The sequence below is a fragment of the Anser anser genome, assembly GCF_964211835.1.
Source record: "Anser anser genome assembly, chromosome: 7".
Taxonomy (NCBI): Eukaryota; Metazoa; Chordata; class Aves; order Anseriformes; family Anatidae; genus Anser; species Anser anser.
The window spans coordinates 38,710,004-38,721,712 of record NC_139727.1 but is presented as its reverse complement, the minus strand read 5'-3'; the positions used below and the strand labels follow the sequence as shown (position 1 = coordinate 38,721,712).

At 44.2% G+C, this 11,709-nt stretch overlaps 2 long non-coding RNA genes across 2 annotated transcripts; one reads left to right on the top strand and one right to left on the bottom strand.

The window, feature by feature from the left end:
- Positions 1 to 223: 223 nt before the first annotated feature.
- On the top strand, positions 224 to 5,650 carry LOC310902894. The gene is made up of 3 exons (XR_014587059.1): positions 224 to 318; positions 559 to 1,525; positions 2,919 to 5,650. It is a non-coding gene; the product is annotated as an uncharacterized lncRNA (long non-coding RNA).
- LOC310902895 lies at positions 4,646 to 10,963 on the bottom strand. The gene is made up of 2 exons (XR_014587060.1): positions 5,964 to 10,963; positions 4,646 to 4,755 (listed from the first exon to the last, which is right to left on the bottom strand). It is a non-coding gene; the product is annotated as an uncharacterized lncRNA (long non-coding RNA).
- Positions 10,964 to 11,709: the final 746 nt, after the last annotated feature.

Sequence of the window (11,709 nt, the reverse complement as noted above, 5' to 3'; positions counted from 1 at the left end):
TATTTTGACATTCGAGAATAACCCAGAGTGCAGACATGTTACCAGACATGTGAGGGCTGATCTCATTTGAACTTTAGCTGCGTCCTCTTTTTTTTTTTTTTTTCCTTTTAAATTTTCTTTCCTTCCATCCGCCAGTGTTTAACCCGTGAGAAATAATTTCTTTAAAAAAAAAAAAAAAAGTCTTCAGAGCCCAGCTGTCGGTTGTTGTGATTAATGGAGAGGTGTAATTAGAGGCAGCAGAGAGTTGTGATAGCAGCTTGTCAAAATGCAGGAGCGCTGCCTATAGCGGGATTGAACGTTTTGCTCTTTTTCTTAGAGGTGAGTTTTCTTCATCTTTAGTTGGGCTGGTTATTAAGGCATTTGTGCTCCATGTGGAAGATTGCTCTGTAGCTTCTGAGGCTTTACTGGTTGCTCTCCTATGGATGGGGCCAGTATGGGAGCTGCTGAGTGAGGTAGGGAGAGAAAGGAGCTTTCTTCAGGGGCTCTGTGCTGGCCGCACCACCAAGACAGTGTGCTTGGGTGCAAGGTAATCCCCTGATCTTCTCCCTCCTCGTTTAGGTTCCTCTCCATCTTTTAATCCTAAGAATGATTCCAAGGAATTTAAAGCTGGGAAATCCAGAAGATCTGCTGTAGGCTTTCTTCCCTCTGGAGAAAACATCAATGCTGACCCAGACAGCCTCCTTCTACACAAAAGCAGAGGAAACTGAAGTGGGCCTGGACAGTCAAGAGAGGAGTTTTGTCTGGGAAACTGCTTTGGAAATGTTGAACTGCTCAGCTGCCGCTCAAGAGGTGCCAGAAGGACAGAAGAAACTGTGATGTCCCTTGCTCCCTTCGGGTTGCCAGGGAGAGATGGGATGTAGCTGGGGGCTGGCTGGTGACTGTGATCTAGAGACCAGCCACATCAATGCGAGAGCTGCGATTAAAGGATTTCGCAGGAGGGATGCGGATCTTGCCCCCGAGGTCCTGACGGAGTCAGGAGGGCAGCTGCTGCAGGCAGGGGGTCAGGTCCTGCCCCTCACCAAGCAGGAGCACCGCAAGCAGTTGTAACGCTGGGCATCTCTGTCCTGCAGCTGATGGAGAGGTGAGGAAAGGGCTCCCCGGCCTAATTAATTTGGAGTGGCCTGAAGATAAATCAAGGCTGAAAACACACAACCTGCCTGAGCGCTGAAATTACATTCCCGGCACATAGTTACCCAGTGGCTTTTACATGGGGCTCCGCAGCACAACCTTGCAGCAAGAGCATGTTTTCCCGGTCGCTGCTGAGCTGTCAGGTTGCACACCTGGAGACAGAAGGCTTGGGACCTGCCGCAGGATTAATTCACTGCATATTTGTGGGAAATTTAGTTATCTTGATAAAAGACCTTCGCAGGAGCCTTTGCGTTGTGGCCCATAGAGCACAGTCTCACGCCGCGCTGTGGGAGCGCCAGGAGATGTCAACCAAAAGCAAGGCTGTGGTGTCGGTGTGCAGCACGGGACCTGGAGACTTCTTCTCAGCTGACCCTCACCCAGCAAAGCATAAGCACAGGTAGTTCTGGATACTTTGATTTCTCACGACGTCCTTCCAAACTGGCAAAATGTCCTCATTTAATTCTGCGTTTAACTGAAATCACAGCGGTTGGCTCGTTCGTATTAGTGATATTAAAAAGGCCTCTGTGTGCACAAATTGGGTAACACGTCCTGCCACTTCATTTACATCCGCGAATGGGCAAAAATTCAAAACTCTTGTGCCTACATTTAAAGTGAAATTTGAAGTAGAGAATCTGTGACTTAGCTGCTGAAAAGATGGGAGCACTGTGTGGAAAAGGTACACACGTAAATAAAATAATTAGGAAAGAAGTGTCAGCATACAAAGCAGGGGAGGAATGGAATAAAAGAAGGGAAGCAAAATGCAGGTTCCCTGAGATGGGAACACACAGCAGGTGTTCGGACAGTAAACAGGCAATAGTAGATGATTTTATGTCAGTCCTACAGTGAAATGAGGTCATGCTGCAGACGGAGGCAACCTAGTGGACAAAGATAGGTGCCTTTAAAAATTAAGATGTACAGAATGAGGTTATTGGAGGTGGAGCTGGCGTAAAACTGCAGAGATGGATGGAGAGGTATCAACAAAGAGGGAAAAGGCAGGAGAGAGAAGAAAAAGGCGGCGTGTCATGTGCTCCCTGCAGAGAAAACTATTATGACTTTTAGATAACTTTAATAGTCCGAATCCTTGAGATACTGTTATCAGGAGAAGGAGCTTGAAATACAGCACTAGATAAAAGCAAATCACAGCTCTGACATAACTTGTGTAATGGCATCCCCCCCTCTGTAAGGCGATGCTGAGAAGGTTCAGATTTTGATCTATTGCTGCCTTGTGCTGGGTGTGATCCAACATGGGGAAGTCAACACAGTTTGATACCCAACAAGCAACTTTGATTGTGTTCTAAATCTAAAGCAAGGCAACTTTTTGGATTAATATTTTTTTTTCTCTGAAAACCAGAAGTTGGGATGGATAAACTGGAACTGGAGAGAAAAGAAGTGGTTTTGTTCTGATATGCTATGAAGCGCTTGTGCTTCCTCCCTTCCTCCCCTCTCCCCCAGTTTGGGAAGCAAAATCCAAACTGTTTGCCACAGATAGTTTTCCTTGCTTCACATAGTTTATATATATGTATATGTATTGGCAGAAACAGACCCAGGCTCCTTTCAGCGGCACCCAGGGCCAGGCCCAGAGGCCTCAGGCCCAAGCTGGAGCCCCGGGGGCTGCCCCTGGCCCCCAGCAGCACGTCTGTGTAGTTATATAACTATATAAATATAAATTACACTATTGTAAAGCACACTTTGCTACCTCTGCCGCCCCTTTTAACTTTTGCTCCTCTCATGAGCTTTTATCTTATCCCCCCCCCCCTTTTTTTTTTTTTTCATGTATGTGGTGACCCCAGCTATCTTCTAGCCCGTATGAGCATTCATTTCTCCTCCCCTACCCAGGCCATTGGAAACCAGGGAGTTATCGTCTGAGAAGCGATCACAGCAAATGCCCTCCGTGGGTTAAAGGTACGGCTCCCCCTGATCGCGGCGCCATCCCTTCTGTTCAGGGCGCCATGCCAGTATTTGCTGTCCCACAGCTTGGTGCCATTAGGAAGAGAAAGCGGTGGTAGAGTCGAGTGGCTCTCTGATGAGACCCTGCTTGTTTCTTATAAACATTTGCACTCCCGTTTTCCTGAATGCAGCAGGGCTTGAGCCGTACAAGGCAGCATGCCCTGCTCCTGCTCGAGTCAACGTTCAGAACCCACAGTGTTTCCTTAGCTTTATCTCTGGGCGATGCTTCCCTTCTGCCTTTTCTTGCTGTTTCTCCACTCTTTTTCATTTCTTCCACCAGCTACCTGCCTTACCGTGAGCACCTGTGTGCTTGTAGCTTCCAAAACGTAGGGTTGTTCTTTCGGCTCGTGAGTTAAACCAGGGCTAATCCAGCCTGTGGGAATAATCTGTGATTTTCTACCTGATTTTCTACCTGACCTGGACATGCTCTCATGAAAACTTCCTAAAGGCATGCTCTTAATAATGGCAGGCTTTTCTTTATTATTCTTTCCTTAATTTATTTATTTCTAGTTTCTGTGTCCTAAGTCAGACTAGCTGAGAAGAAATGTCTTCTGAAAGCTAGCTCCTGCTGTGGGATCTTCCCTGAGAAAGGCGGCGAATCCTTCTTGCTCCTTGTGGCTGAGTACATAATAATATCAGTACCCCGTTTGCTTTATGGAAGGAGGTAGCAAACTACCAAAGCAGCCCCCTCATAATTCATCTCAAGGGCATGTTTAAAGCAACAGAAAAAGCTGAAGCTTGGCTGTAGGGACGAGACTCTCAAGGTTATGACGAGAATGGGCAACTGCTGCTGTCCCACAGCCAAATCCACTCTGACACGACTGGAGGAGCACTCCGGGTGGGAATCTGTGCTTTATCAGAGAGACTAAAACATTTTCTGGTATTTAGATGGAACAATAATCCCGTGTCTCACTTCTTCCCAGTTTCCGGCTGAAACGGCTGGATTCCTTTGTAGATTTTGTGCTGCCTTTTTGCGTTTTGACGCAATGCCTTAAGGGGAAACCAGCTCGAGGGGGTAGGTGTTGTGGCCAGCTCTGAATGCGATGAGGTCAGTGATGGGGTCATCCTCACCTCCCTGTAGTGTGTGCCGTGCTCCTGCCCTGCTTTCTGCTCCTCTTCTCATGGTGGGGTGGAGGGGAGAGAAGAGGGAGTCCCGAAAAAAGCAGCACTAAGCAGCTAAAATGATCGTTTTTAAGAGTGGTTCATGTTTATTGTATAATGAAGAGGAAAAAGTCCTTTAATTAATATTAACAATTGAGAGAAGATTAGAGCAAAAATACCCGATTAACGCTTTCTCTAATCCACCTATAATTGTGTACCAAGCTATCAGTGAAGCACTTAAAACCCCCCAAAAAGCTTTGGTAAGAACCAGAAGGCAATTGTTCGCTTCAGCATCTCAGACATTTGGACGTGGACGTAATCCAGCTACGATTGTCCTTTATTCCTCGCTCATGGTGCTCCTGGTGGTCCTGGACCAGGTTGGTGACTGCGCGGTTTGGGCTCTCAAAGGGAGCCCCGTGGTGTAGCCGAGCGCTGAAATGTGGGAGCTGCCACTGAGGACAGGAGGAAATTTGCTCCTGCGTGACACAGATAAGGCTGTCCTTCGTTGCCTTCAGTGACCTGCCCCTCTGCATTAGCGCGCAAGCTTCAGCATTATTCAAATGATCTTGATTGCTTTGTCTGGGGGAAAAAAAAAAAAGTAGCGTATCTGATCACTGCTAGTTCGCATCACTTTTTACTTAAGTTTGGAGAAGGCACAGCTCTCCGGTGAATTAATTAATTTCAGTCAATTTTGACAGACTGCTTAAATCAGCTTAGAAGTGCCACAGCTGAGTAAACCCATCTAGGAGTTTATGACTGCTCGTTTTCGAAGGACCTGCTCAGTACCAACAGCAGCTGGAACAGTGCAGTGAGGAGAACCGCTTAATTAAATAACAGTTACAAGAGCAGACAATGGTAAATACGTACGGTTCCTATATCGAAATTGATACGAAGCTTTAAAGAGTGATAAGGATTCTTTTGTAACATTCATATGTTTTCAGCTACCTTCATGATTCGGTGGGAGATGTAAACCATCCTCCTCCGTGTCACAGCCCTGATCACACTTCAGCTTATGAGCTCAGCATGCAGCAGGCTCCCCTCCTGCAGCCAGGTGTGCAGCTGCCTCTCTCCAAGGCTGGGGCACTATTTTTTTCCCAGATAATTTAATCACACAACCGAAAAATATTATTTCATTAATGTGGTCCGTCACCCTTACATATGCCAAACTGGCACAAACTCTCTGTCCCGAAGAAAAAGTACGTTATAAATGTAGACACCTATGAGGGTGACCTCTAGACCAAAAATTTCTTTACAATATTGGTCTGAGTGGACAGTCTGTGGATCTTCTGTGAAATGTGGTTTTCTTCCTTGCCTGCTATCTAATTATTTTAAAAGAGCAGTAAAATCTTAGAAAACTATGTTGTTGTTATATCTCAACAGATCCCTCTGCCCTTAACTTTTGCACAAGGTATTTTCCCATGCTCTATTTTTATTATAAGAGAAAAAAATTAAATGCAGCCACCTCAGACTTAAACATGGGAATAGTATTTGTATTATCCTTTCAATTAGTCTTGTGTTTTCCTGAATCTCGGTGCCTAATTGTAGCAGCCAACCTAATTGACCTGTTTAAGTTTTAATTTACCGGAGGCCTGCCATTGATGCGATGTCTCCAGAAACTGTGCCAGTCCTGGCAATAGTGGCAGTCAGAAGCTGTTGTCATCTCCTGGTTGCTCTTCCTTCTTGAATCATTTAAAAAGGTCGTGAATTTCTTAGAAAACCAGGCAACAAAGCACTGACGAGTAAAGAAAGCCCTTTGTAAGTTTATACATGGGAATCAATTTACTTACATGAATTGGGAAATGATGCTGCGGCCAAAGGGAAAATGTGAAACCCCATACACTACACAATGAAATTACTTTTTGTTGCTCATTGTTTCAGGTCGAGCAGGTTACTGTGCCTGTAAATTTCTTTTACTATGAGGCACAGTTGCTGCAGATGACAAAGCAATCAAAAACTACACACCTTGGGGAGCCTTGGCAATTTACATGGCAAAGCAAAGAAGATATGGGCTTTGTGCCTCCTAGCAGCCAGCGGGAGGCTTTTCCATCAGCCCCAGAGAAGCCGAGATTTCATCCAGAATAGCTTTGAAGAGCTTTTGACTAAAGTAGACCCAAAGAAGAGATACAGCAAGAGGAAATGACAATTAGCAAGTGAGAGTGCAGAATATGGTACTGGGCTTGCAGTGATGCTTCACGGCAGCGCATAACTTTCATTATCTTATTTGGAAAAGAAGCAATCATTTCTGTTTTTAAACTAAAATGAGAGAACCGAGCAGCACAGGTGATACTAAGAGGCTGCTCTGCTGCTATTCCATTATCCAAGCAATTCCAAAGCAGTAATGGGCAAACAGGGTTTTCTTTCTTTTCTGTCTCTTCTGTCCCCTAGACTTCTGTTAGAAGTCAGTGCAGACTCTCGGGCTGAGGATATGTGTGTGTGTTGGAGCACACGAGCTAGATCTGCTGGCTGACCATGAGCAAGGGCAGTGGAGCTGAGGGACAGGCTCCCTGCAGAGGCTGTGCTGTCCTCGGCGGTTTCTAGACTCATCAGGGTTTAGCCCTGAGCAGCTGGGGCTGGTCCTGCCTGAACCGTGTGGAGAAGACAATTTTCTAACCATCAGCTGAGAGGTTTTAGTGATATTTTAAAGATTTGCTCCTGCTTCTCATATACCACTTTTTTTTTTTCTGCTGACATCAGCTCTACCTGACCTGAATGGAGGCATGGAAGTATGAAAGGAAAACATTAAATCGATATGGTTCGAAATGATCTATTTATTTTGGTGTGGCTGCCAAACGGAAAATCACGGCCCCATCTGTGCTGCAGTCCCAGCCAGGCGTCTCAGCTCATTGGGATGGGCATTTAATGAAAGCTGAAGCGGCGGTAATGGTGCCAGAGAATTCACTGGGAAAACATGGGTGGCGCTCAGAAACCGAGAGAAACACAAGGTTATGCTGAGGCTCACAAGTGCTGTCCTGGGCCATTAGCTCCTTAACCATTACCCCGTTGTGGTTTTGTGTCTCTGTAGGAGCTGCAGCAGAGGTGACCTTTAAGGGAGGCTTTGAAGGAGGAACATCAGGTCTCCTCTGGGATTTGAGAGGGGAATGCTTTCAGTCCGTTAGGAATGGCACGAAATGCAATTCGAAACTGAGAAGTATGACACAGCAGCAGCCAAGCTGGTATTAGTATTGGAGCAGAGGCAGGGATCAACATCTCCGTAATAGTTTGTGTTCGAAGCAATAGGGAAGAGCAGCCAGTGGAGGGCTGCGAACAGAAGAGTCATTTGGCTGAAGCAATGAGCCAGAAAAATTATCTGTGAAGAAGGATGGCTGTAAGCGAGGTGGCTGGGGATTTGTCAGGGTCAGAGAGATGCTTCTTATAGTCCAAGACAGAGGTTAATCAAGACCAATACAAGCATTTTGCAAAGTGCAGATAAAAAGGCAAAACTCTTAGATCTGTTGTCTGAGGAAGACCTTAGAAACGGCGTGCAGGAAAATGCGCGGGGACTGACTAACTCCAGCAGAGCTTATATCAAATTATTTGAACTAGCAGTAGGACCTGTCTCTTCATAAACTTGGTTAATACTGCTTCGGGGAGGCAAAGGCAATATTAAATGTTTGTATCTGTGTAGGAGATCATAACATCATCTCCCTCTGTTTATTCTCATTTAATTCTTTAGGACTCTTAAAATTGCAATAGTCTTCTCTTGGTGGTGCAGTGACGAAGATATAACCAAGTCCGATTGTACTGCTAATCAGGACCCATGAATAGCACAGCCTGTTACTGAATATATTTATATTTTACTACCATGAGCCCAATTAATACCAGATTGTTCACTAGGACTCAAATAGCTTATGTTTAAATGTCAAAAATTATTTGGGACATAAATATTTAAGGAAACAGAGGCTATTACGTGCGCTTTGTCAGTTTAGATATTTGGCATGTAGATTTATTTTTCTATTTATTACAAGACACTAAAATGAGTCAAAAAAAGTGAATGCTTCCTCTTTTTACAAATTGCCCATGAAGTGAATCATTAAGCGGTAGGCTGTGTCTGCCGTGCAGAAGTTGCTCTGCGCCGCTGATTGCTATGTTCCAGGCTGCGCAGTAAAGACAGTTCTTCATAATTGTCTCTGCTACAATAAAGGAGAAGTATAATGAAGAACTTAGGTTGCATTATTTTTTAATAGCAAAAAGGAAGGGATTTTTCACTACAAACAAAGCCTCTTCTATCTCTCGCGTCTGTGAACATGAGGTTGTCCTTCAGCGCAGTTCACAGTAATGAGTAAGTAATGAGTGGAGGGCGATTCAATGATGAGGCAAATAAGGTTATATAATCGGGTATTATATGGTCACCTATAAAGGCATGGACAGATCTACCATTGCCTCTAAAAGAGCCAAAATTTCACCTACGTCATAGCAGACATTTGGGAGAGTAACACTTAACTGCAGTAAAGTGCTCGGCCAATTTTCAAAATCTTCGACTCCGTGTGAAATACAAGTTGCCAATTACTATTTATTTTCTTAAAATAAAAGAAAAATGGCATTCGTTGAAAGGTGTCCAAATGAAATTTAGAAACATAGCTTGATGAATAATGATGCGGAAAAAAATTGGGAACAATTGCTACAGAACTGCTGAAGTCCAATGAGTTCAGCTCATTATTGCTCTATGAGCGTTTGTCAGGGGGTGTTCCCTCCCCGTATTTTCTTGTCGATTTAGCAAAATTGCACCCCCAGGTCCCTCTCCCTTTACCATCAATCCAATTTTAGATTGCCTCTTGGTAAATTAAGGAATTTCACCATCTCTTGGGATGGCTACAAAAGGCCGTGGGAATTCCACAGCTGGGTTCGCTAACGTGTGTGCTGAACCCCCGGTCACCTCTCGAAACCACTCTGAGCCTGCCCCTGATGAAGTGGGCTTGTGAGAGAGCCAAGGCTGGACTGCAGCCGAGAGGGCTATGACCTGGACTGAGCAAAAAGCTGGGTCTCGTTGTTTCCCACTGGTTTTAGTGTAGTTGAATATTTTCAGTATCTTGCAATGACGTGTTCTACTATAGCAAAAAAAAAAAAAAAGTTAATAACACTCCATGCAAATATTTAGTCACTTGATGTAATACATCTGAGTTTTGAGCCAGCAAACTATCCCTTCAGTCCAGTTATCAGTATTTTTTTCTGACTTTCTAACTTCAATTATTTTCTCATCATTGCGTTGGTCTTCCCTAATGCATGGATTACATGATGGAGCAGAAAATATGTTCTTGTTTATTCAAGGGAAAAATTACACAAGTAATTTTATTGCGTGTGTTTATAAGCAAAGGAACTTGCTTATGAGGATGTGATTTCCAAAGTGTCTTCATATGTATTGCAAACATAAAAGAAGTATACAAAGAGAGTACTATAGTATTTATTAACAGATAATATTTTTTTTCCCCTTGATTCAGTGCTGCCACAAAAATAGCCTTGCTCTTAGGTTTAAATTATGCTTTAATTAGGTTGTTATAAGCTCACCTGTGACTTAATTAATCTTGAAAAAATAATGGTTGTTTCATGTACATGGTGGCTGGAGAATAATAGTTTGTATTTGTTTAAAATGCTTGTTTTGTTAAATTAAGTGCTTAAACTAATTAAAGACATTTTTTGGGATGTCTTAGCTTTAACCTACTAAATGAGAGGCACAAGAAGGTACACATAGATACTTGCTTATTGCCCATAAATCCACGCTTATTACAACTGTAAACTCTGGAATACAGCTTTATGACTCCCATTTCATTGAAGACTATATAGGCTATTGCTAATGCTAGAAAAAAAGATATTTGAATAAGAGCAATTTTGAATTTTGGGTTTGATTGCTTTTAATTGTGAATTATGTTGAAGTACTGTAGTCATTATCTTAAAAACTATTTAATTAAATGTAAGCATCCAACTGTGCGTCTTTTGAAAGAGCCAAAATGCTCTAAGATCTCGAACAGAAGAGCTATATATATATATATATGTGCAAGTATCACAGGGTTTACAAAAACATTCTCTCCTCAGTTTTTTTTTTTTTTTTTTAGAATTTCCTTATTTTAGGGTGTCTCATTTGCAACTTTAATGATTCTTTTAGTCTCTATTTCGTGTATGTAATTTGAATTCCTGAAATAATAAGCAGCAATTCAGGAATCCCAGCACAGAGGATCATATCTGCCATGTGAGTCTTTAGATCTGCCTTACAAAACCCTTCCACCTGAGCTGATAGCTGATGTGGGTGGTCCTTAAGGATGGGACTCGGCTATGGGGAGCAGCATGCAAACATCCTGGGCAGAGGGGCATGAAGACCTGAGTCCTGTTCCACGCTGGCTGCCAGAGAGGAAAAAACCTAATATGCCCAGACTATTCTATATACTGCCACCAAATCTGAGCTCTTTTGCTCTTGATTTTTCTTTTTCAGTCTCTCACTCTCCTAATTACGTTTTCTCCCCTCAGAGAGATCATTGTCCTCCTTCCGTTTTCACTCCTGTCCCCATCTTTGCACCAAATTGATACCAGAGCCCTATCCAAATGTCTGTCCTCTCACTCTTTGTTCCCTCCCCCTCGCCCCCCCGACACACACACACAATTATTCCCCATCTCTCCTGTCTGAACCTCTTTCTTTCCCTGGTTGCCTTTTTACTCACGTCTTCTCTCTTGGGTTTTTCATTTTTCAGTGTCCTTAATCTTGCCTTTTCTGCCAGTCTCTGGGATGAGCTTATCTCTTCTCTCCTCTGCCTTTCCCTACCCAATTTATCAGGAAATCTGTCTCTTGATTGCCCCTCTTTTTCCCTATTCCCTGTGTCCGTACTCGGTGTGGGTCTGTGCCCCCTCCCACGTGCGGACGGCTCGCTGGTTACACAAACCGGCGAGAGTTCAGCTGAGGCTCCTGCCCCAGACTTCAGGCATGTCTCCGAGTTAATGACTTGAGTTAAAGGATCAGCATTAACTTTGAATTTTCTGGCTTTCGACTTTTCTTTTCACAGCTTGACATTTTTGTAATGCTTTGTTTTTCTGGTACTAAAAAAAAAAAAGAAAAACAGATGGGGAATAATGTCGCAGCAGAATGCATAACCCTCGCTTTGGCAAGCCTGCCACCCCATTACCACGGCTCTCTGGGGCTGGTTGATGCTGTTGTCCTCGGCTGTCCTGGAGCGTTTCCCCTCCTGGCACCAGGTGCCAGAAGAGCCACCGCTCGCTGTCCCATCCCGAAGCCTGCGTGGCCACCTTGGAGAGGCGCCGCCATGGTTAGGTGGCAGCGGTGGACGCACCTCTTGGCAGGGAACCCACGGCCTCCTGGTGGTGCCTGAAAAACCAACAAAAAAAGCCAAGTAAGTGTGGTGACATGCTGAGAGACAGCCAGCAAGGAGGGGTCTGCCCGTGGGCAGAGCGAAGGATCGATTCGCTAACCTCCCAGATGCATCTCACTGATTTTCTGCAGTACCTTGACAGAAACCAGATACTACAGTGATAGCTAATTTAAAGGTATCAATAGGCAGTCACACTCCAATCTCCTGAATCCCCAGTCTTTTC